At 37.4% G+C, this 26,806-nt stretch overlaps 1 long non-coding RNA gene across 1 annotated transcript in view; it reads right to left on the reverse strand.

Annotated features, from left to right (window-relative positions):
* Nucleotides 1-26,298, reverse strand: part of LOC141510917 (uncharacterized) — a 64,547-nt gene extending 38,249 nt beyond the window's left edge. Inside the window, exon 1 of the long non-coding RNA XR_012475190.1 lies at nt 26,165-26,298. This is a non-coding gene — a long non-coding RNA (uncharacterized LOC141510917). The remainder of the gene's footprint in view (nt 1-26,164) is intronic.
* Between the last annotated feature and the right edge of the window lie 508 nt (nt 26,299-26,806).

Consider the following 26,806-nt stretch of genomic DNA (forward strand, 5'->3'; position numbering starts at 1 on the left):
AGAAAAACTAAAGGGGTTGGAGACAAGCATGGAAGTCTTTAGAGAATGATAAATATCATTCTAATTAAGAAACATTAATAATAGTCCTAAATACTCAAGGGAGAGAAGAGTCACAAGCCTGGAAATGTTTGTCTTTCAAGAAAACACTGGAGAATCACATCGAGGGGCAAAGAAAAAGGAATAAGTAAGAGAGGGAAGGAGAAAGAAGAAGATGGCTTTGGAAGCCATATGGGGACTCACCAACATGAAGTCATACAATTTCATCTTCAAGCTTAGTAAACCAAAATAAACATTGTTTGAATGATATTTGTTATTCCTTCTTGAAGATTATGACATCAGGGAGGTGACATCATGACAAACCCGTGAAATGGATTTGAGTGAGGGGAAGCTGTGCTTAAGTCACTGACCTCACTTTCTCCTCTGGAGCCATCTGGGTTAGTAGCCAGATGTGAATCAGGTTTACTAGAGATGGCAGTGACTTTCCCAAGGTCATCTAGCTTAGATGAGTGAGTGATCTGAGGTCGGATTTGAAACCAGGGCTGATGCTCTGTCCACTCTGCCACCTAACTGTCCCACTTATGAACAATAACAGCTGACACATAAAATCTGTTGTTTCACAAAAACGTTGAATATTATCTCCTTGAACTGAATTAAGTTTAATGCAATTAACTTTTATTAAATACCTTAGTGTGAAAATTCCCTCTGCTGGGTATGTCTGGAAGAAGTCCATGCCACTTTTGGACTATTCTAACTGGTAGGTCCTCTGACTCTTAAATTGATTACTTTTTTCTTTTTCTTTTTTTTTTTTGGTTCTTTTGTTTTTGTTTTTAATTTTTGCAAGGGAATGGGATTAAGTGACTTGTCTAAGGTCACACAGCTAGGTAGTGTCTGAGGTCACCTTTGAATTCAGGTCCTCCTGACTCCAGGGCCCATGCTCTATCCACCTGCCTCATCCATATGGGTCTGTGGCAGATAACTTGCTCCGAAGTCCACTTAGGGACTGAATCAGGCAAATATATGCCAAGATATTCATAAGGGCCAGGATCAGACAATTCTCATTAAAATCACAAAGCAAAAAATTTCCAAAAAACCCAATAATAATCAGATGTGTTCTTGACAGTGAGGCAGAATTTCACAAAAATACTTCAACTATAGCACTGGAAGTCATTACAATAATTGTATGTTTAAGTGGAGCAAGTGATGGGGCCTTTTCCACTAGGGAAATCCCAGCTAAGGGGTGCTGCTCCCTGGGGAGCCTCAGGCCATGTCTTTGACTCCTGCTCATCTTGGTGCTTTCAAGGCATCAGAGAAGCAATGGGTTTCAATTCCTGGGGGGGGGGGTATCTCTGGGAGCATTCTACCAGTCAGGCACTAAGGATATGCTAAATACAATTTACATTTAACTACAAATACAATTTGGATTTAATAGGAGAATTGGGGCACGTAAGTACAACAATCAGAGCATGAGAGCAATGTGGTAATGTGTTTTATTGATGAGAAGAGAGAAATGGGAATCCAAGGAATCACAAACCCAACCTCCCAGATCTGTCCCTTTGAACCATCTCAGAGAAGCCCATTTTCCATGCCACATTTTTAAGTATTAATAAAAACAAGTGATTTTTAAGGAGAAAGGAGAGACCTTAATCAAATGGTTATAAGGCAAAGATTTTTTAATAGGGTGAAATATAAATTGATCAAAGTTTGAAAAATCATTTCAGAGTCAAGAACACCTGAGTTCAAATCCAATCTTACCATGTGACCTTGGGCAAATCATTTAAATTCTGTGACTCAGTTTTCTTGTTTGTTAAAATAACAGCAATAAATACCACCACCTTAAACATAAATGTTGGGAGTATCAAATGAAATACATAATAGGTAAATAATTTTTTAAACTTTAAAGTTTAATATGAAAGTAATTATCATTGTTATTATCATTACTACTATGATTATTGCTACTAATACTACTACTGTTACTACTACTTCTACTACTACTACTGCTATTACTACTGCTACCATTACCACCACTACTGCTGCTGCTGCTGCTGCTACTACTACTACTGCCATTACTACTTCTACTACTACCATGGCTACTACTGCTATTACTTGCTATTACTACTACTGTTTACTACTTCTTTTACTACTACAATTGTGTCTACCTTGGAAGAATAGCTTATGAGAATCAAATTTCAATCCTTAAAATAGTAGTGGGAATGATACATAGCAGGAGAGAAAGAACATAAGATTTAGAGCTGGAAAGAACCTTGAGCCTATTGGCTCAGTTTCCACAATTGAGGGAAGTGAGATGAGAAGGGAAGGGAGTGCTTAGCCAAATACATAGTTAGTAATATTTCCCTGACTCTAAGTCTCCAATTTCAGACCCTTTTCACTAAACTATGTTGATATTTGCAGATGAACCTTCTGAGCAGGTTTCCTCTGGGTAAAATACAAATTCTTTGAGGGCTGGAACTCTTGTTTTTATCTGTATCACCAGATTCTAACAAGTCCTGGCACATTTTTTGTGTATTTGTACTAGTCATTGCAAAGGTTAATTGCCAGTGAGGACACTCCTCCCAAAGCTATCTGGTAACTGCTCTGTAGGTTACATCTGTAGTTCTGTCTGGCTCAGAATCACATAATTAGATCAGTCAAAAAGCAATTATTAAGGACTTACGATATCCCAGACACAGGCAGATTATGTCACAGGTGGGAATTTAACCCAGATGTCCTACTCTCAAAAGTCAACTCTCAGCACTCTTCCATGCTGCCTTTGTTTCTGACAGTGGGAAGACACTTAATAAGCGCATATTAAAATTTTATTGACTTATTTGTACATTGTTCTCTCCTACAGTAAAATCTAAGCTCTTTGAGAGTGGAATTGTTTCCTTAGGAGAACAAAAAGAAAATTTTGTAAAACATAAGTCCAGCAAAACAAATTCTCCCAACGGTATTCACCAAACTGTGTGTTTCCTTCTGCGCACTGAGGCCATCACTTCTATATCAGGGCAAGAAATGAATCACTTCATTAGAAACATAGTGGATCATTGCATTGATCAAAGCTCTTCAGGCTTTCAAAGTTGTTATTTTTTATAAACTACGCCTTAGTTTACTCTCCCTAGATCTGGTTGTGTGACTTTGCCTGGGCATTTCAAGGGCCTATTGTGTTCTTGGTACCGTGAGAGGAACTAACAATGCAAAGACCAAAATGGAGCAGTGTCTGTTTCCACCAAATGGATGTTAAGGGGCATCTTAAGTGGGGAAAAGCTGAATAAATTATGGTACACAAACATAATGGATTCTATTGTGTTGTGAGAAATGACAAAAGACATGATTTCAAGGAAAACTGGGGTGATTTATATCAATTGATACAGAGTACAGTGAAAAAGAGGGGAAAATATGTTCTATAATTATCTTTTTTTTCAATTCTCTTCCAGTTCAAAATCTCAGAATTTGAAAACTTGAGATATATGGGGGATCTCAAGGTCTACCGATTCCAACTAATATGTACTCACAAAAGAATGTCTTTTACAACCCATCAAATAAGAATCTTGGCATATAGCCATTGTTTAAAGACCTTCAATAAATGGAAAACCATAACCTCCCATGGTAGCCTCTTCTACTCAGAATAATTCCAATTAGGGAAATGTTTTCTGGTTGCTGTTGTTCTGGAATTTAGACCAAAACTGTATTTATTTTTTTTTTTGCCATTTTTATCCATAATTTTTCATCCTGGGATCAAGTAGGACAAATTTAATCAAATATATTTTATGAATAATACTCTCAATTCCCAGATTTTCCCCCCTCTAGACTTAAACCCAATGACCACCCCCCCATGTGCCTTTCACCCAAATCTCATATAACATCATCCTGAGATCCTTAATTATTTTGATTTTTCTCTTCAAAGAACTAAGTCTGGTGATTTCCTGGTGGTACAGAGAATGGACTGAAATACTCAGAAATTCACCAGAACAATGTGCAGTGGAATGATCCCTTCTTAATATCCTGTTCATTTGTTATGATTATATTTCAAGCTATTTATTAGTTATTTGATTTATTAGTTATTTTATATTAGACTAATCAATCAACCTTTATAGTAAGGTTAACTTATCTGGGAAATACAGATGATAAGATTAGCTATTCCTATATCTCACAATGATTGTTAGGATCAAATGCCATGAAATTTATGAAGTGTTTGGGAAACCCTAAAATGCTATATGGATATCAGTTGCAATCATCTCCCCTTTTTCCAGAGACAGCATATGGTCAGTAAAATAGCATTAAAATGCCAGGATATCTGGATTGGATCTCTAACCCTGAATCTCAAAGTCTCTCTTTCCACATGTGCAAAATGAGGATAAAAACATACTATCTCTCTCAACCAAGCTGCTGTGGGGAAGAGTGCTTTATAAACTCAATGTGACTTGTCATCATTTAAAAGTCTGTAAGACTACAGTGTTATTTCTCTTTTATAGCTTCTCTAGGATGCCCAGCTGGGAAACAAAGGCAGCTAATACTATTGTCACAGCAACTGACAAAACTTAAAGTTTTTTAAAATGCAAGTGAAGTCCGCCCCCCCCGGCCTCCCCCTATTTTTGTGATCAGAGATTTTTATTTATTTTTAGAGATGTGAAATAAAATGTTGATCTTGTATTCCTTTATGAGAGGATGAAGGAAAAGGAACAGAATTTGGAAAATGCATGGCTTTTACTTGCTCCCTGCAGTTTCATTGTAGACTTATTTTTCTTCCTACCAAGTAAACCACACCTTCCAGAAAGTTCTAATTTTACCCTTATAGTTGGTTATATGTGTATATCTATATCTATTTCCATATAGATATACATATACATATATATGCATGTATGTGTGCTATATTACACAAATATGCACACCTATGTATGTGTTTGTGTATGCAGTCCTTAAGCCAGCAGAAAGGGGATGGATAAAAGACACTGAAGAAAAATCCCTCTGATTCAGAATAATTCCTTTTCTCAGTCAATAATTCTAGATCTCATCGGCCTAGAATTGTGACTCACACTCGGTCATGTTCTATAGTTTGCAGAACTTTCCCCAAAGTGAAAGCAATTTTTGTTTGGTCTTGATGTTTAGATGAAGGTAATAAGGAAGCTGCAAATACTTCTCTGTCTTGACAAATTAATGAGAATCATCCTAAGCTATTGGACAGAATCATGGATTTGGTATTCATCTTCAACATGAAATGCAATATTCCTAGAAAGTTAGTGCTTAAGGATGATATAACCTCTCTCCAGGTGATTCTGCTTTCTACAACCCTAACAAAAACAAACAAACAAAACAAGATGCTGAACAAGACTCCCAATATAATTGGGATGAAACCAATTTGAGATGATGTCACATTCAAGAGAAACACATTGCAGCCAGGGTAGTTGAGACATTATCAGATGTATTCATGGAAAATGAAAAGAGGCAAGAACAAGGGTTTTGTGAGGAGCATGTGTGCAGTAAAGGAGTTCTGTTTTGGAACTCTTGTGTTTTGCAGAGTTCAAAGGCCACCAGTGTGAAATCTTTGATCCAGTAGTTGGCTTAAATGGGTTATATGGGGATAACAAGAGCCCTCACCCCCCTCAGTCCCCAGGGGTGTTATGAGATTCACATGAAATAATGCTTAGTATATAGCACTGGCTCCTAGTACGTAATTTATAAACATGAGCTTTGGTTTGTGGTGGTTGTTGTTGCAATTAACCTACAGCAACCCAAGCACCAAATCTGCTAATGTTTGCCCTATCAATCAGCAGAAATTAGTGCGATGCCATGGCCAAAGTATGGGGTTGGAGTTCAGGTGACCTGGATGCAAACCCCAGTCTTCCCTTTACAACCTGATTTACATTGAGAAAGTCATTCTTCTAGTTTATTTTCTTTAAACTTCAAAAAGTAGAATTGAACCAGATCACCTCTAGAGTTGATTGCAGCTCTAACACTATTATTCTATAAATGAAAATGAGAACTATTTAAGGACTTATTATAGGGAAAAGTGCTGGGAATATACAAAGGAAAACAAAACAATCCCTCCTTTCAAAGAGCTTGCATTGGAATAGTATGAGAACACCCAGTCTACAAGGGTTCAGCTGTAAGTCCAATGGTCAAATGGTCCTTAGGTTGAAGAGATGAAACCAAGGCATGGTATTATCAGTCATTCACATTGATAAAAAACATAGAGGTTCCCCACAAGGAACCACTGGAAGTGCAATCGACTTCAGGAATGAGAACTTCTAGTCCAAAACCCTATAGTTGGGGTGGCTAGGTGGTGTAGTGGATAAAGCACCAGCCCTGGAGTCAGGAGTGCCTGGGTTCAAATCCGGTCTCAGACACTTAATAATTACCTAGCTGTGTGGCCTTGGGCAAGCCACTTAATCTCGTTTGCCTTGCCAAAAAAAACCCTATAGTAGCCAGAAAATCAAAAAAAATATTGCGTTCCCTATGGGCCACACTGTGCTAAGTACTGGAAAAACTAATTACCAGCAGAGTCCCTCCCCTCAAGGAATTTACATCTAATGGCAGATTGTCTTCAAAGGGGATCATACATCAGGAAATAATGTCATGACTCACAAGTGAATGGGATTTAAATGGAATAGAACTGTTCACAGTCATCAGCCTTACCCTCTCCTCTGGAGTCCTCTGGGACCTGTGGTAAGATAAAGATCAGGATGACTAGAGATGAACTCAGTGCGGTGGGAGAAGACAACACACAAAAGAAATATCCAAGAGGAGGGGATGTGTGGGGCATACTTTCACTTTGTGTATTAATAAGACTGGTCTGAGCTTCCAGATCGAAGAGTTTTCTAGAAGATGAGGAGTACAGCTGGGATGCAGATGGATACCGGGAGGCAGGGCTGAAGCCTTTGCTTGGACAGTTGTCATGCCTCATTTCTACAAGGTTTGATCCCCTAGATGATGGCTATTATACTAGGGTAGAGATGTCTTGGATAGCACTCTATTTGGGGGACACTTAGGTCCTATGATTCCACGATTTATTATATTTAGATTTTCTCTTACTATCAAAGGCAGACGTCATCAAATTAAATTAAAATCCATTTGAGAAATGTTTAATGGAATAAATAAAAATAAAAAAGAGAAATATTTTTAATTTGTGGTTTCCTGAATCAATGTATAGCTTCAATGGTTTCTGTTTCCAAATTTGGAGCCTGGAAGACCTGAGTTCCAATTCCACTCAGATGCTTTGTAGGTCTGTGACAACATGAGGCAAGCCATGTAATCTTTCTAAACCTTCATTTTATTATTTGTCAAGGGCAAAGGGTAGATCTCAATTATTCAGTTTTCTCCCCAATTTTATTTTGATGTTACCTTTAACCATAATTTTGTCATCTGGTGATATGACAAAGTATATGACAACCCCACCCCTAGCTTCTACCCCAACCTCACAAAAAATGAATTAGGAAAAGGAGACAAAGATAGGACTGGATTGATCCAGGAGTGGGGCAAAGATCTCTTGGGCCTCCCTGGGTGCATTTTCCTGGTGGACTATATGCTGACCAAAGATTGCAATTTACCTATGAATACAAAAAGTCTCATTTGCTTGAGGTTTTATCCTTCCCCTTGGTAGAATGTCTGAAACTACATGGGATATCATGCCTTGTGAACTGTGTGTGTGTGTGTGTGTGTGTGTGTGTGATCTATTATCCTGATCTGTTACTCAATTTCCTCATCAGTACCTGATAGTTTTAATGACTGCCACTTTGTAATGTAGCTGGAAATCTGGTCACCTTCTTTCACATATGTTATTTTTTAACCATTTGTTCTTCCAGATGTTCTTCCAGAAGCTTCTTTGGAAGTTTTGCTGATATGGTATTGAAGAAGAAAATTAAATTAAGCAGAATTGTCCTTTTTTAAGTTATCTTAGGGGCAGCTAGGTGGCACGGTGGATAGAGCACCAGCCATGGAGTCAGGAGAACCTGAGTTCAAATCTGGCCTCAGACACTTAATAATTACCTAGCTATGTGACCTTGAGCAAGCCACATAACCCCATTTGCCTTGCAAAAATCCTTTAAAAAAGTTATCTTGGCCCTGCTGAGCCATGAATAATTAATATTTCTCTACTTTTTATATTACTTGATTTGAGTGAAAAGTGTTTTGTAATTATGTAGGTATAGATGCTGGATTTGACTTAATAGATTTCCAAGTATTTTACACAGTCTGCAGTTATTTTTTTAATTTTTTTTGTCTGCAATTATTTCAAATAGAATTTGCTTTTTGGGGAGGCTAGGTGGTACAGTGGATAGAGCACTGGCCCTAGAGTCAGAATTACCTGAGTTCAAATCCAGCCTCAGACACTTAATAATTACCTAGCTGTGTGGCCTTGGGCAAGCCACTTAACCCCATTAACATTTTGTGAGGGAGTCCATTTGTATGAAGCAATTTCAATTGTTAAATTTTTATATTATGTTTTCTTTCTGTTTTTTCATATCAAGTTAAAGGTGGTCTCTATGACTATCTCTCTTAGTTATAGAATCAAGCCAAATTCATGTCATTTCCACATGTTAATCCTTGCAGTCCTTGAAGAAACTTACTATGTACCCATAGGTCTACTTTTCTAGTCTAACCACTGCCAAGTTCCTGTTTCCTTCAGTTTCTAGTACCCCCAAGAAAATAGTCACTTCTCTAGAAGTTGTATAGTTTTGCAAAGTCCTACCTAGATAGTGTTTTCCATAATTTAGTAATACAATGTAAGAGTTCCAACCACTATAAATAAAAACAAGGCTCTTACTTCCCTACTTCTGGACTCATGGTTCTCTTCCATTATGCATTTAATCATTCACTCATCTATTTGTTTCTTTTCTTATCTTGGCATTCACATAACACTGCTGCTTCATTGCTTCTACAATCCCCTAAAGCTCCCAGTTAGTTCTTTATATTTCCACATACAAGTTGCTTTTCAAACACACCTCTCCAATCCTATACTCTTGTAGGTGATTTGTAAACTCCAGGGTAGAAGAGGAGGAGTCTTTCACCTTATAAGATTCAGTACATTCTAATGAGGTCCTTTTTGATGATTTTCTCATCTGACATATGGTTTATTTTCCCCAGTATTGTGTCATTTGCAAATTTGATAAATGTGGCACATATTTTTTAACCCAAGTCATTGATTAAAATGAGTAGCAGCGCAAGGCCAAACACAGATCTCTGGGCTATGCCATTAACCATTGTACTCTGGGCTTAAAATGATGCATTAATCAAAAATCAAAGTAGTAGGTCATTTACCCAGTTCTTAATACTTCTACCTGAAGTGTCGGCCAGCCCATAGGTTTTTATTTTGTGCAAAAGGATTTCATATGAGACACTTTTCCTGGTGTTTTGTGGAATTCTAGCTGACCTATTGTCATGACCATCCTTCAGTCTGTTAATTCTGGTAACTCAGTCACAAAAAAGAAATCAGACTAGTTGGGTAATGGCTTGTTTTTGAAGAAAATATAAGGGCTTTTATAGATCACTACTCTCTACAAGCACACAAATGACCCCTTTAATAATGTATACCCTAAAATGTTGAGAGGTTCATTTCCAATATTTTAAGGGTTTTCCTTTATTTAAAGGTTGCCATTCAATTTCCCTATCTGCCATCTTGTGATGGCTATTCCTTTCTCTGGGACTGTCCATAGATGGAGACATCCTTAAGGGAAGAGACCCTGTTTTGCCTCTATATGTCCTCAGAACTTAGCACTGTGCCTAGCACCAGGTAGATACTTATGAAATAAGTTGTTGTTGACTTCATTTGATCATGCCTTGACCATTATGCTTGCCTTGGCATTTGTTTGGGTTTTTTTTAATAGTACTATGGGAGATGGTTTACCTTGACCAGTGATTGAAATGCTTTAGTACAACCTATGTGCTCTCTCATCATGTCATATTTCAGGTACATTTTAACTATACCCAAACCCAAAGAATGTGGTCTCTGACACAGAGAAACAGCTTTAAGTAATTTAAGTAAATTAAGTAACTTGTCCTCTCTTGGTTGTTGTAATCTGTCCAACAACTCTCAGTAATATAATCTTTTTCATATTCCTCCTCCTGACTGAAATATGACTGGAAAATATCCATTTTTTGCCATTTTATAAAAATCATTTCTCATTCCTACAATATGACAATTCTATGACATTTTTCTTTATACAAAGACATCCATTTCCTCTCTATCCTTTCATTCATTAACTGTCCTGTCTGGTCAGAACAGCATTTGGAGAGCTGTGTTCAAGTTGAGATGCCATATTTGAAGAAGGACTTGAAGTCATCCAGAGGATGGGGACCAGAATGAGAAATGTAAAAACTATATCATATTATGATCACTTGAAGGATCAGGGATCATTTAGCCAGAAAAAGTTAAAAAAAGTATGAAAGTGAGGAGAGGGCAGGCATGGGAGCTATCTTAGAGTATATGAAAAGTTCACAATTGGAACAGGGAATAAACTTTTTATGCTTGGCTCAGAATACAGGGCTAGGATCAATGTCTGGACAGTCTAGAGCAGGGCTGTCCAAAATGTGGCCCACAGGGCAATTTTATGTGATCCATCTGTGGGTTTCCTAAATGCTTTAGCTGAACTACCACAGGGCTCTCACTAAAATGACAAATCAAAATATATTGCCTATTGTTTCAATAAAAAACTTTTGAAGGCAAGGTTGGACAGTCCTGGTCTAGAGAAAGATTTTGACTCATTAAAAGGTAAACTATTTCTAAAAATCAGAATTAGATAAGGATTGAATGAGCTACCTCAGAAAGTAATGTGTGCTCCATTGATGGAGCATACTGAGCAAAGTCCACAGGATTACTTGGTCAAGATTTCATAGAGAGATTCCAGGGTGATGGTCAAACTGATCTGTGAGCTTCTTTCCACATCTGAATTTTTTTTGATTTCATCACCTATACTTAATTAATTAAAACTCAATAGGGGCAGCTAGGTAGTGTGGTAGAAAGAGCACTTGTCCTGGAGTCAGGAGGAACTGAGTTCAAATCCAGTCTCACACACTTAATACTTAGTTGTGTGACCTTGGACATGTCTCTTAACCCTTTACCTAGCAAAAATAAAACAAACAAAAAAACAAAAAGCAAAGCATAAAAGCTTAATGGATTTATTCAAGATGGGAAATATATTAAAGTGCAAGATGCTGATGCTAAATAATTAAATACAAAGCCATTTAGCATATGCTAAGTAGGTAAATACCAAGACAGAACAGCCAGAGAAAGACAGAGATAGAATCATATAAAGAGAGAATTTATTAAGCACTTACTCTATACCAGATTTCCAACTCATCTTTGTGGCTACAAGAATCCATGATTACATACAAACAAAATAAAAGTAGTAGCAGTAGAGCAAGCAGCAGATTGCTTTGATAACCAAAGCCAAAGGGTGGGTACTGCTTTAGAATCTTGTAAACTAATCAATCACTCCCATGTCTTGATCATGGGTACCCACTAAAGCCCTCTAAGCAATAATAGTTTTGGGTACCCTCTGCTTTGCAGTAGACTGGAACTCACACTGGAATTATGCAAGTCATAAAAAGTGAGATGTTACCACCATAGTCATATTAGATTTTCTAAGAAGATAGAAAAGGAAAACTGCAAATCCTGGAGAAAAAAATTACAAATCTTGTCATAAAATAGGAATCTAAATCATTATTAGTGGAGTTCTGAAATAGTCCAGGCATTCTTATTTATTTTAAATGATTTCCCCTAGCTACATGAAAAACAAGTTTCAACATTTACTTCCAAAACCTTGAGTTCCAAATCCTCTCCTCTCCTCCCATCTCACTTCCCCTATTGAGAATGTAAGTTACTTGGTGTAGGTTAAAAATGTGTAGCCATGAAAAATATTACTACAATAGTCAAACTCCCCACATCCACAAAAAGAGAAACCTCAAGAAAAATAAAGTGAAAGAAAAGAAAAAAGTATGTTTCAATCTGTATTCAGATACTATTAACTGTCTTTGGGATGGATAGCTATCTTTATCACAGGTCCTTCAGAGTTCTCTTGGATCATAGCATTGTAAAGAAAAGGTAGGTCATTCACAGCTGATCATCCTACAATATTGCAGTTAAGTTGTATACAGTACATTTCCCATTGCATCTGCTCGTGTAAGGTTTTACTGAGAGCATCCTCTTCATCTTTTCCCATAACAGAACAGCATTCCATCACAATCACAAACCACAATTTGCTCAGTCATTCCCCAACCACTGGGCACTCCCTCAGTCTCCAGCTCCACACCACCAGAAGAGAGTTGCTATAAATATCCCTGTACATAAAGATTCCTTTCTTCCTGTATTTTATCTCTTCTGGAATATAGACCCGCCATTGGCATCATTAGGCCAAAAGGTAGGCATGGTTTTATATTCCTCTGTTCATAGCTCCAAATTGCTCTGCAGAATTGTTGCATCACTTCACAAATCCTCCAACAATGCATCAATGTCTCAATTTCCCTACATCCCTTTAAAATTTTGTCACTTTATCCTTCTGTCCTATTAACCAATCTTGTAGTTGGAAGGTAATAATTTAGAATTGGTCCAGACTGCATTTCTCCTATCAATAGTGAGACAGGACATTTAAAAAAAATATATTTAAATAAATTGTATTGATAACCTCATCTGAAATCTGTTCATAACTCTTGATCATTTATCATTTAGGGAATGGTTCTTTTTTTTTATACATTTCACTCAGTTCTCTTGTTTGAGAAATGAGGTCTTTATCAGAGAAACTTTTTTCAATATTTTTTCCTGTAGTTTCTTTTGCTAGCTGTATTTCCTTTCATCCTATTCCCCCTCACTATCATTTATTCTATTTTCTCTCTCCATTTACCCTGTCCCTCCTCAAAAAAAATGTGTTGCATCTGGCTATGCTTTCCAACTATCTTCCCTCCATTTTAGTACCAGGCCCTCCCCGTCCCCTTTCTCCTTTCACTTTCATCTCCTGGTTTCCTCTAGGACAAGATAGATTTGTATAACCAATTGTGTATGTTCTTCTCTCTCTGAATCAATTCCAGTGAGAGTAAGGCTCACTCACTTTCCCTCAACTTCCCCCTCTGCAAAAGCTTTTTCTTGACTCTTTTATGTGAAATAACTTTCCCCATTCTGCCTCTCCTTTCCCTTTCTCCTAGATCATCCCTGTCTCCCCCATTAAATCCATTATGCAATATAATATGCCTTCAAATTCAACTCATTCCTGTGCCTTGTCTATATATGCTCCTTCTAAATGTGCTACTAAATTAGAAAATTAATATGAGTTATCAGTATCATCTTCCCATGTAAGAATACAAGCACTTCAACATCATTAAGTCCCTCATAATTTTCCCTTCCCTCTCTAATGCTTCACCTGAGTCCTGTACTTGAAGATCACACTTTTAGTTCAGTTCTTGTAATATAACCAGGAAAGATTGAAAGTCCCCTATTTCATTGTGTCCATATTTTTCCCTGAGAGATTTTATGGGTAGTTGATTCTTGGTTGTAACCCAAGTTCTTTTGCCTTCTAGAATATCATATTCCAAACCCTTTAATTCCTTAACATAGAAATTTCTAAGCCTTGTGTTATTCTAACTATAGCTCCTTGGCTATAATACTCTTAGCAGTTTTTAGGTTGGGAACTCTTTTTTAGTAATTGATCAGTGGAATCTTTCAATTTATATTTGGCCCTCTGCTTCTGGAATATCAGGATAGTTTTCCTGGAGAATTTCTTGAAAAATGAGGGGTAGGCTCTTTTTGTTGGTCAGGATTTTCAAGTAGTCCAATAATTTTTAATTATCTCTCATGGATCTATTTCCCATATGAGGTTTTTAGTGAGATATTGCACATTTTCTTCTAGTTTATCATTCTTTTGGTATTGTTTTATTGTTTCTTAATTTCTCACAAAGTCATCTTTCCCTTAGCTTCAATTTCTATTTCAAAGAATTATTTTCTATAGAGAGTTTTTGTATCTTCTTTTCCATTTAGCCAATTTTGCTTTTTACGACATTCTTTTCTTCATTGGTCTTTCAGATTGCTTGTTCCATTTGACCCAAATTGGTTTGGTTTTTAAGATGTTATTTTCTTCACCAGGCTGCTGACTCAGTTTTCATGATTCTCTTGCATTGCTCTCATTTCTATTCTCATTTTTTCCTCTACCACCCTTACTTGATTTTGTAAATATTTTTTGAACTCTTACATAGACTGAGACCAATTCATATTTTTCTTGGAGATTTTGGATGCAGAAGTTTCAACTTTATCTTCTACTGAATATGTATTTTGATGCTCCATTGATACTCCATACTCCAAAGTCTATGGCTGATATTTTTTTTCCCTGTGGTTTGCTCATTTCCCCAGTTTATGACTTGATTTTGGCTCTTTGTTAAGGTGGGGCTCAGTTTCCAGGGTAGAGGACACACTCCCAAACTTTTGAGGATTTTTGTAGATGTTTTCAGGGACAACTCTGGGAACCTGCAAGTTCTTAATTTATCCAAGGTCTTATGAGAGGCTTTAACTGCTCTCCTGGTCTGTGGAGGATCCCTGCTCTGCTATGGCAGTGAACTCTGTTGTGCTTTTTCTCCTTTTCCTGAGACTGGGACCCCAGACTGGGATCTGGAGCTTAGCATGTGAAAAGCAACATAGTCCTGCCTCAGAGATAGCAAGAGACCTTTGCCATCTCCCCTGACCCCTTTACTGTAATGGGCTGAGCATTCTGGAAGCAAATTACCAGTAGCTTCCTGCTGGGTAGCTCCTAGACCTTCTCCTGGTCCCCTGGTGACAGGTTTCTGTTGAGATCTGACCTGGACTGGGCTCCACTCTCACTCTGATGCAGAAGTGTTTTCTTGTTGTCCTTCCCAACTGCCTTTGGAAATAGCTGAACCAAGAGATTTGGAAACTACCACCACTGCCACAGACCCAGGCATACTGTATTTTTACTGAATGACTATTGTCAATTAGCTCCAGTGTAGAATGGGCTGTACTGTGGACCCTTTCTAACCCCAATGCAACAGACCCTCCCCATGGATCTTCCAAGTTGTCTCGGACTGGAAAATTGTTTTACTCACTCTTTTTGTGGGTTCAGTCACTCTAGAATTTGATTAGAATTATTATTTAAATCCAATCCATTTGGAGAGGATTAGTTAACCTCACTGGATTATCAGACCAACATGAATTTGGAAGGTTCTACCACAGGTTGGGCACAAATAGTCTGTAGAACATTTGGAGTGGAGAAGTCTAAAATTGCACATCTCAGGTTTCTTTGGAATTACTACAATTCTGTTATGCTCACTGAGCACAGCACTTCTTTGATATGGGCATGACAGGTTGGACAGTCTTATGCCAGTGTCCCCTATATCTCTGAATTGATTTCAAGATTCTTCAGAGTAACCCTGAGAATGTCCTTGTATTACAACATCTTTCTTTTTTGTATTGCTTCTTTCAACCAACATGTGAGTGCTTTCTTTGAATGAATTGTCCATAAATAATCTTTTAGGCAAACCTATGTTTGACATTTGATCAATGTGGCCAACCTATCCATGTTGTGCTCTCTGCAATAGAGTTTCAATGCCTGGCAGTTCAACTTGAGAAAGGACTTTATATTCTGTTGTCTTACCTTTCCAGATGATCTTCAGAATCTTCCAAAGACAATTTAAATGGAAAAGATTCAATTTCCTGACATGGCACTGGTTGACTGTCAAGGTTTCACATGCATATAGCAATGAGGTCCACACAATGGCTCTGTAGACCTTCAGTTTGATGACCAGATCAATGTGTCTTCTCTCTCACACTTTTCTTTGGAGTCTAACAAACCCAGAGCTTCCTCTGGCAATGCATGCATGCATCAGTCTTGTAATCTATGTGTACAACCCTGGAAAGTAAGTGAACTTATTCAGAGCATTTAATATTTCTCCATTTACTTAACTGGTAATTTCACATATAGTTAATGTCATTATGATTGGGGGACAACTTCTATTTTCTTTCCCAGGATCCCACAAGTAGGAAGATCCTGGTCAGATTTAAACTCAGAAAGATGAATCTTCCTGAGTTCAGGCTTGGCACCATTTACTGGGGCATGATATTGTCCTCATTTTCCAGATAAGAAGCACTTCAGTCACTTATTTATAGTTATTTAGGGAGTAAATTAGGGAGTTATTTAGGTTGTCTCCCTCCAGTTCTAGGATTTCTTTGAGAATATCATACCATCTCCAAGGATCTTTAAATCAGTGTGTCAGAGTATATTATGGCTTCATTAATTAATTAAGGCTAAAACTTCTTGAGGAAGGGAAGGCAAGCATTATTAATTTCATTTTGGAGATCAAGAAACTAAGGCCAGCTGCCTTGTCTTAGACCTAGGTGACAAACTAGGAAGCATCAGAAATAGGATCTGAATTCTCAGCCTTCTGACTGGTCTCTTTTATCCCATCTAATGAGATAATCATCAGCCTTGCCATCTACACTACCTCTAAGCCTAGGGGAAAGAATTCCAGAATTTTAGCTTGACATACTTTTATAGGCCTTTGAGCTTCAATATCTATCCAATCACTAGGTGGAAAGACTCTAGGCAGACCTGGAGTCAGGAAGATTTCTTTTCAAATCTAACTTCAAATGCATCCTAGCTCTGTGACCCTGGGCAAGTCACTTTAATCCTGTTTGTCTCATTTGTAAAATGAGCTGAAGAAGGAAATGACAAATCACTCCTATATCTTTGCCAAGAAAACCCCAGAAGGTGTCATGAAGAATCAGACACAACAAAAATAATAAAATAACTAAACAACAGCAATAACCATCAAACCCTTGGGATATCCAGGCCTTCCAGACACATATGAGCAAAATGTGTTTTGATGGTTTGTCTTCCCCAGGAAGAGGGTGGACACTTTGAGAATAAAGACTCTCATTTTTTTGTTTGTATCCCCAGTACTTTGCCTAATGGCTTGGACATAACAAGTGATTAATAGATGCTCTTTTTTTCCCCTTTCTCTCATTCTTTTGTTCTCTGCCTCTTTCTCTGCCCATCTATTCATCTGGCCATCTTTTTTTTTTTTTTAATTCATTGATCCTATTATTCACATTGGCTTTCTGAATACCTGGAGGAAAAACATCACAGGAAAATAATCTGAAAGTGACTCTATTAGTGGGAACCTGCATGAAGAAGATAGCAAATTTAATGTTAAAAGGAAATCTTTTCACACCTCTCCCTGGCTCAGAAAAGCCGGAGCCTGATCCATTAGGCCAATCCATTGAGCCAGTCACTCACACATATTATCCCATTTGATCCTATTACGAGGGTCTAGAGATTAAAGTCACCTCAGTATACTTTGAAATTTTAACCAATTAGCATAGCTAGAAATTTTCATTATGCCCCACCCATTGGTATCTACCATTTGCTGTGACTTGGGCCTTAAGTAACTAAGAGCCCTAATCATCTGTGACTGATAAAAGGAAATGGTTGGAACATTGACTTTAACCCAAGTAGGGGGTTTCCATGCCTTTGCCTACTTTTAGTGTGGGAATAATCACTATTGTTTATTTGGTATTTGAGCATTTCTTCAGACGACAGTGAAAGAGGGGGAGAAAGAAATGTACAATTTTTTTCTTGATATTGGGGGAAATTTTATTTACCTATATATGTATGTATGTATATATATATGTATATATGTGTGTGTGTGTGTGTGTGTATAGAGAGAAAGAGAGAGACAGAGAGAGGGAGGGAGAGAGAGAGAGAGAGAGAGAGAGAGAGAGAGAGAGAGAGAGATTCTTTGACCCAGACCATTTCCATATGGTGTTTAGTATTCAGGGTGCCACCACAATATAAGCAGGAAACCTTTGCATGATATTTTTGAGCACCCCAACATACATCCATGTCTTTTTCTATCATGTATGATAATTTTTAATAATTCTATTTCTCTTTATTCTATATATACACTTCTTTGTCTGCAGCAAAATCCTTGAGGGGTGCCATTATTTTGCTCTTTGTATTTATGTCCCTGGCACTTGGCACAGTATTGGACAAATAGGTATTTAGCAAATGTTTGTTGTTTAACTAATTGATTCCCCAAGTCTATAATTAAACTAAAGGCTCTAAAAAATTTAAAAACAAACCCCCAAACTCCATGGATTATGTTCAATTTAATATGGATAGAAGGTGGGTCAAGCTCCGTTCCCCTCATCCCAAGGGAAAAGGTTCAATGTCTTTGAAGGAGGGTGGGGACAGAGTTCAGTTTTTTTCCTGACTAGTAGAAATCAGTAGGTTTTCCTGCTGTGTATATAATTCATTACAACTGGCATTAATTTAGCACCAAACTATGCACCAGTGGGTGGGTTACACAAGTTAAAAAACAAAGCATGTTCTAGCCCTTTACCTTTAAGGAACTTATTTCCCACTCAGAAAAACAAAAGGAAACAAAACAAAGAACGGGGTGGGGGGGGAGAAAAAACAGAGACAGAGAGGGACAGAGACAGATAAATAAAGACAGAGAGACAGAGACAGACAGAGACAGAGAGACAGAGACAGAAGGAGAGAGAGAGACAGAGACAGAAAGAGACAAAGAGACAGGGATACAGAGACAGAGAGGCAGAGACAGAAGCAAAGAGAAAGAGACAGGGAGAGACAGACAGAGATACAGAGAAAGAGACAGACAGAAAGAGACAGAAAGACAGAGAGAGAGACAGAGAGAGACAGAGACAGAGAGACAGAGACAGAATGAGATATAGAAAGGTGTAGACATATACATAGACATATATGGACAGATAGATATAAATATATAAGATAGAGCTGTACTCATGGATATAGTTTCATGTGATTATGTGTGGCACACAACATCTGTATCTGTGAGATACAAAAACAAAGTAGTTTTGATGGGTTTGTGGAATGTGGAGAAACTACACAAATCAGGAAAAGCTTTCCCTAAGAACAGATATTTGTACTCTATCTTGGTCAAAGTTGGTGTGCCAAGAAGTTGACCCAACCATTTACTGAAGTCTTCACCCCTTGGTACATCTTAGGGTTTTTCTTCAGCTAAGGAGGAGATAAGTTATATACCTCCTTTCAAAACTGAAATGGTAAATTTTGGGGAAACTGTCTTCCCTGGTCATTCTTCTAGGAATCAGGCTGAGAATACTTTCCTTTGGAGTAAATTTGTATTTATAAAAGTTTTCTGATTCAATACTTTATTCTTTCAATGTTTAGATCCTCTCAGATCTTTCAGTTTCAAGAAACGAGTTTGACATTAAATTCCCCCCAGTTTCAAAGGTGATGAAAATATAACCATTTCAGAAAACTTAACATTAAACACAAGTTTTGAGGAAATCTAGAAGTTAGTGGTTGCAAGGTCTCATTAACAATGTCTTTTGTTGTGCTTTTACCCTAGTCTACATTGAGTTTTAACTATATCTATCATTCTTTTATTATCTCCAAATTTATAGATGAGGAAACTGAGGTCATGCTATCTTTCAGGACCAAATAGATAGTGTCTGAGGAGGAATTTGAACTTTGATCTTCCTGACTTCAGCTCCAACCCTCTATCTTCTGCACTTAGCTAGTAAAGAATATAAATATAGATAAATATATGATAGCTTCTTTACTGCTTTGCTCCTCCACAAAAGGGATCAAATGTTCCACTAAAATCAAAATATTTTGGATTTTTTTCATTAGTACAACAAGTATCCATTTCCACATTATCTATAGCTTGCTTCTGGCCCTTATGGCTGACTGATTTGATTTTTGTGAAGAGTGCATGGCTTTATGTGTTCTATAATAGCAAAGAATTACTATATCCATACTGACCTCCATAACTGATAACCAAGGTGCCACAAACTCTGATACGTAACTCCCTAGGTTATTCTTTGCCTCATTTTGGGACAAAAAGGAAAGAGATCCTGGCTACATGGTGAGTTGAAGACTGGGATGATGAAGCTTTTCTGACTTGTAAGACCATCCTCATTCCTGTTACTAAAACTCGGTCAATCATAGGAAAGGGACAAGCCTTCTTATAATATCAGATCAATCCACACACTCACTGGTTGCTCACATTTTGCCACCAAATTCAGAACTTTCATCAAACTGAATTTATTGGATATTGATTAAGATCCTTCTTGAGGGAAGATGCTCTATGGTCTATAATATAGATTGCTATATTCTTGTGTTCCCAGGACTCTGTTCTATGCCATTAATGAGTATCTGTGTAGAAAAATAGGGTAATAAGGACTGTTGAAAACCATATCAAGGACAAATGTTCCAGGAAATAGTTTTCTTTTGTGAATCCTAGATCCCATTGTCCGATTCACACCCTCCCCCCACCCCACTAAAAATTGCTTACTTCCTTCTAGAACCAACGGGATGTTAAAATCACTTTCACTTTAGATATATCATAAAGACAAAACCAATTTTCTTAAAATAGTGACTTTGGAACCTCAAGAAAGTATATGAGCAGCATCAGTGACCCCAGGAGAGTATAGGATGCAATGGGAGCTTAGGTGAACAGCCAACCCTGGCCTCACAGCCTGGCTCTACCACCAAGGTCATATGGGAGAAGATGGATACTCAGAGAAAACCAATTTTCCCATCTTTCCTTAAAAGTCTGTATGTAGGATTTGAGAGCTATTACTACTACTTAATATGACCTTGCTCTTATGTGTGAGAATGGTGTAGGACACCCAGGTAATTGAAGAACCCAAATTTCATTGATTGGCAATGACTGAGGTAGCTTGTATCAGATCTGCTAGGAAATAAGAGGTGACTTCACTTGAAGGTGGAGGAAGAAAGAGTCCTGCACAGGTGGACCATGAACTGAACTTCCTAGGCTCCCACTAGAAGACTCTGACCCTTGCCTTTTAAAAAAATCTTCTACTTCTCCACTACTGGACTTATAAAGATCATCTACATCCCAGGGTGTTGTAAATAAGAGAAGCATCTACCTGATATTTGGGGGCATATCAGTAATCACAAAACTACAATACTGGACATGCCACAAAGAAAGGAGGAGAATTAGAGAATAGGTCATCAGGAAAATGATACCCACTTGAATGGAATGTTTACTAGGATAATGCCAGCCAATGCAAAGTTGAAATGTGAAACAGCTAATTAATTAATGTTTGTCCCTCCTTCTTAAAGAAGATCATAACTTCAGGAAAGTGATTCCATAAAAAGCACATAAATTGGGTTTGAGTAGGAAGGGGACTGTGCTGTCACCAGCCTCAGTTTCTCCTCCAGAGCCATCTGGGTCCAGAGAGAAACCAGGACAACTGGATATGGCCCTATCAGGGTTTAGTGATTTGCCCAAGGTCACCAGCTAGTAAGTGACAAGTGTCTGAGGTTGGATTTGGACTCCCATCCTCCTGACTACAAGGACAGTGCTCTTTCCATTGTAACTGCCCATAACTAACTAATTTGCAGTCTTGCCAACATCCAATTTGGGAGGCTTACATTTTAACTGTCCAAATCGTTGAACCAGTAGTAAAGAGTTATTAAGTTCTGTTTTTTTTAGCTGATTCGTATTCCTTAATTTTCCTTTTTCTGTGTGGGAATAAATTCCTCCTCCCTGTCTAAAGTGTGTTTTCACTGTGAGTACTTTTTCCCTTTCTCCCTTTACTGGGGAAAACTCAGAACTTTGATAATTTTAACATATCTATGTTGGTATCTTTATAAAGAGAAACTTTCCCCAGAAGGCATTGAACACTCAATGACTATGAAGATTGCAATGTTATGTCACATACTAAGAAATGATGTAGTTGCAGAACAATGAACCCTATAAATAACTTCCTTTCTGTCCTCAAATCTAACTCATTCTAATGGAGGAAGCAATATATAGAGAGGATTGGTAGCAGAGGAGTTCCCTAAAGCCTACATATCTGTAAGAATGGTTATTAGGAGTATTCACTCACCATTGACACATACCTTCAAAGAATAATTCTAGGAGGGTATGCAGTAGTAGAGTTACTTTTGAAGATGTCAAGAAGACAGAGAATGGCATGTCAAATAAAGCATGGTTGGGCAAGCCTAAAATAGTAGGCCTGGGAAGTCAGTCACCAAATCAAGATTTTTTTGGTCTTGGAGTCAGAAGACCAAGAATTTGAATTTGGCCTCAGACACTTGACCCTTACTTAGCTGTATGATCTTGGGAAAGTCACTTAATCCGACTGCCTCATACCCAGGACCATCTTCAGTAGTCTTGATTCATATCTGTCCACTGTACCCAAATGACTCTGGAACAGAAAGTGAGATGACTGAGTACAGCCCCTCCCTCACTCAAATCCTGTTCATGTGCATGTCATGGTGTCATTTCCCTGATGTCATCATCTTCCTCAAAAATTAAGGACAAGGGGTGGCTAGGTGGCGCAGTGGATAAAGCACCAGCCCTGGAGTCAGGAGTACCTGAGTTCAAATCTGGTCTCAGACACTTAATAATTACCTAGCCGTGTGGCCTTGGGCAAGCTACTTAACCCTATTTGCCTTGAAAAAAACTTAAAAAAAAGAATAAAGGACAAACTTTATCATCATGAGAATGGGGCTTCATGGTAGAAGGTAATTATAAAAGAAGATCATTATGAAAAGAACTCTGGAAACCGTATATAAATATCAGTCTATATAACAATACATTAAAGAATAACTGATTTTGAATTTTTTCAAGTCTTCATATCTGGTGCAACCGATTACATCTCTCTATAAGGCATTGTGCAAATCAGAATTATGTAGAAATTGCTTCTTAAGCTATATATATATGAAAACTTGAAGCACTGGACACATGATTGTGTAGTCACTGGCCTATGGAAAAAGATATGATAGAAGGCAGTTTTTGCAAAAATTAGGAGATGGAACTCAGGCAAAGGAATGAACCTCAACCATGCCATGGCACTCTCTTTCATCCTGCCCCCAGCTGCACAGTTTGGAGAGTAGGTGGTGTCAACCCCCTAATCATTTGTGACTCATTTCCTCCAATATAGCTGAATCAAAAAACAATAGCCCTGGACCACGCCCCCAGATAGAAGGTACCTAAAGCCATAATGCTATTCTGCTAAGAGGTCTTGAGAACTCACATTGAGCATGCAAGCTGGTTTCCTGGAAAGACCTTTGCTCTACTGTGTGATCTTGTCAGAAATTTTCATGGAATCTATGAGGCAGAAAGTTCTGAGGAAATTCTTCCATTGAAGAAATAGAAGCAGAGAATTGAAAAGCTCCAACAGAGACCAACATGTCTGTGGCTCTGGAATGCCAGTGATGGATCAGTAGTGACCTCTTGAACCTATCCATTTGGCTTCTCTTTGGGAATTTTGTCACTGTTACCAAGAACCTAGAAATAGCTACATTCCCCCAATCCTAGAATGCATGTGCTTGTGGGGGTGGAGGTTGAATGCTTCTTGCAAAGAAAGAGAAGAAGCCAAGAAAATTACACAGCAAATGCCACCATTCAATGTGTTGCAGTAATTCCTGGATCTCTGTGGTCTGTCCCATGGGTCTCCCCAGACCACTTTCATAGTCATAAACAGAATCTTAGTCCTTCTTTAATGAGGGAGTTATTGTTTGGACTGGAATCAAACCAGAACAGAAATTGCCTCAGTGATTTTATGCTGTAACTCCTACAAATTCTTTTGAGCTCAATAGAGAAACCAAACTGTCCTTGATTTCTATCAATTTGTTCACTGGAGGTGGATAAGGCTAGTACCTAGGCTTACATCTTCTCATTGTCTGTCAACTTGGAAATTCTGTGCTTTAGAATTTTTTTCATCATTTTCCCCCCAGATAAGAGCCCTGACTTCACCTTGCAAATGAGCCAGTTTCTTGTCTTTCTCTCCCTTGTGTGGGATCTCCTACTTATAAGCAATGTATATGCTAATGAATATGAGTCTAATGAAATCATTAACATAAATCAAATCTAATCCATGGTAATTATTTTTGTTGTATCAAAGAACTCTAAATTTAAGGGGAATGGCTAACCAAATTATGAATGTGGTGGAATTTGTTGTTCTGTAAGAAATCACTACTAAGATGGGTTCAGAGAAAACCTGGAAAAATTATTATAACATGATGCAGAGTGATTTCATCAGATTCAAATGAACAATTTCTATAATAACCAAAATACTGTACGAGTAAAGAATTTTGAAAAACTTGAGAACTTTGAACTTGGAAATTACAAGCCAAAATTCCAAAGGAGCAATGATGATGCATGCTATCTTCTAACAGAGAAAGGATGGAGTCAAGCTACTAAGATATATTTTTGGAAATGGCCACTGGGTTAATTCATTCTGATTAAATATTCATAATTGTTAGAGTTTGGATCCCTCCCTTCATGGGTGGGAATGTTGGAGGTAATGAAAATAAAATGTTAATTAAAAATTATTAAAAATAAAATAATTTTAAAAAATAATTTTAAAATAAATTAGTGTAGAATGAGCCATGAGAGAGCAAGAGCTAGAACAAGAAGAAAAAATAAAAGAATAAGTATAGTAATTTTTTCTCTTAAAGAATCACATGAATTAAAAGTTGTAACGGACCTTAATGACTATCTGTTTCAACTTATTCATGAGACGAATGCCTATTATAACATAATCGATAAGCAATTATTGAACCTGTATTTGAAGATGCTCCAAGGAGAGAAACTGCTACCTCTTGAGACAATTCATTCTTTTCAGCAGCTCCAATGATTCATATTTGTTTCCCTAATGTGGACCTAATTGGTATCTTTGTGATTCCCTCCCCACATAGTTCTTTGTTCTGTCCTCTAATACCAAAATAAAATCAAGTTTAATCCTTCTTTTAAATCAAGCCAAGAAATATTCATGCAAAAGATACTATGGGCCAGGCTGAAAGCTAAGTGCTATAGAGGAAAATAAAAGTATAAACAGTCCCTGCTCTTAAGGAGCTTACATTGCAATAAAGGAGACAATATGAAAACAATTATACTAAGACAAGCAAACAATTCTTCAAAGAATTGGGACCAGTTGGTCTTGTCCCTACCTCCTCTCTTTAGGACCTGCTTCTGTCTATCAGGGGAAACTCAAAGTATCTCTACTTTCTCCTCCACATGAAAATCCTTGAGATAACCAATGATGTATCTTTGCCCCATTTTTCTCTTCGCTAGGCTAAACATAAATTTCTGAACTGTTGCTTATATGACATAGAAGCAAGGTCCTTCACTTGAGGGTATTCTACAGTTATCAATAGTCTTTCTAAACTGTCGGGGTCAGTAAATGATGCTCCCAATGAGGTCTGACAAAGGAGAGGACAGCAGGAGTGTCATCTCATTGTGTCATCTTTGTCCCTCTTGATGGAACCCAAGGCACATTAGTTTTGTTTTCTTTTTAATTGCAGTTATCACTGATGACTGTACTCAATAGTCCAGGAAAATCCATAAATACTGTCACTCTTTCCATCCCTTTCTTATTTCTGTCATGTAAGACTGTATATGTATCTTTCATTCCTTTGCTTCCCATCTTATTAGATTCATCTTACTGTTCCAGCCTTTTAGATCTTGGCCCTACCATGACAAAACTGAAAGGTTTTGGTTAAATGGAGATTCAATAAGTATTATATGCCTTTAACCTAGCCATTTTTGAAAATGTGAAGCTACTGTTTAGAGAAATACAAATTTAAACAATTCTGAGATATCACCTCACACTGATCAGATTGACCAAGGTGATCAAAAAGAAAAATGATCAATATTGGAGGGGATGTGGTGCCCTAATGCATTGTTGGTGAAGTTGTGAACTGATCCAAGCTTTCTGGAAAGCATTTTGTGATTATGCCCAAAGGGTAAGGAAATGGCATACACTTTGATCCAACAATACCATTACTGTGTCTGTATCCTGAAGAAATAATGAAAAAGCATAAAAATCAAACATGTACAAAAATATTCATAGCAGGTCCTTTTGTAGAGGTAAAGAATTGGAAATTGAGGGGATGCCTGTTAATTGGAGAATGAAAGAATAAATTGCGGTATATGAATGTAATAAAACACTCCTGTTCTGTAAGAAATAATGGGGGACAGGACTTCAGAAAAGCCTGGAAAGAATTGTATGAATCAATTCTAAGTGAAGTGAACAGAACCAGAAGAATATTAGACACACTAACAGTAATTTTAGGTAATGATCAACCACACTGGACTTGTTCTAAATTTTAGCAATACAATATTTAAAGACAATTCTAAAGACTCATTATCAAAAATACTATTCATATCCAAAGAAGGAACTATACAGTTCAAAACTTACTATTTTCAATCTTTAAAAGTTGTCTTCTGATTTATTTTTTTCTCTCTTGTGCTTTTGTCCATTTTGATTTGATTCTTGCTTCACATGGATTTATGTTTAGCATGAATATACATGTATAGTCGATATTAGATTGCTTTCTGTCAGGAGGGAGGAAGAAAAATATAAAACTCAAAACTTTGCAAAAATGTTTGTTGAAAATTACTATTGTATGTGGTTGGAAAAATAAATAGATAAAATATTAAAAAAAGAAAATGTGAAACAGTAGAGCACATCTCTCTGAGGTCATTCATTAGAGACTTATCCTTTCGCTACTGAACCATCACAACTTCTGAGTTCTGCAATCAAACCACTTCTGAATCCATTTAATTGTGTTATAGTCTAGTTCACAGATTTCAATCTTCACATATGTAAATGACTGTCACAATCTTCTCTCATCAATTAGATAATCAAATCTATCAATAAAAATAAAACTGATTTTACTTTGACAAAACGCAATGAGGAAACCATGTTAGCTCTTCATAAGCAATCCTTTTTTTCTACATGTTTACCAACCATCTGTTTATGCATAATTCATTTTAGATATTTCTGAGGGATCAAAATCATGCTCATTGACTTAGAGTTTATTGCCTGCTTTTGCTTCCT

Source organism: Macrotis lagotis, chromosome 2, assembly GCF_037893015.1.
Source record: "Macrotis lagotis isolate mMagLag1 chromosome 2, bilby.v1.9.chrom.fasta, whole genome shotgun sequence".
NCBI lineage: Eukaryota > Metazoa > Chordata > Mammalia > Peramelemorphia > Peramelidae > Macrotis > Macrotis lagotis.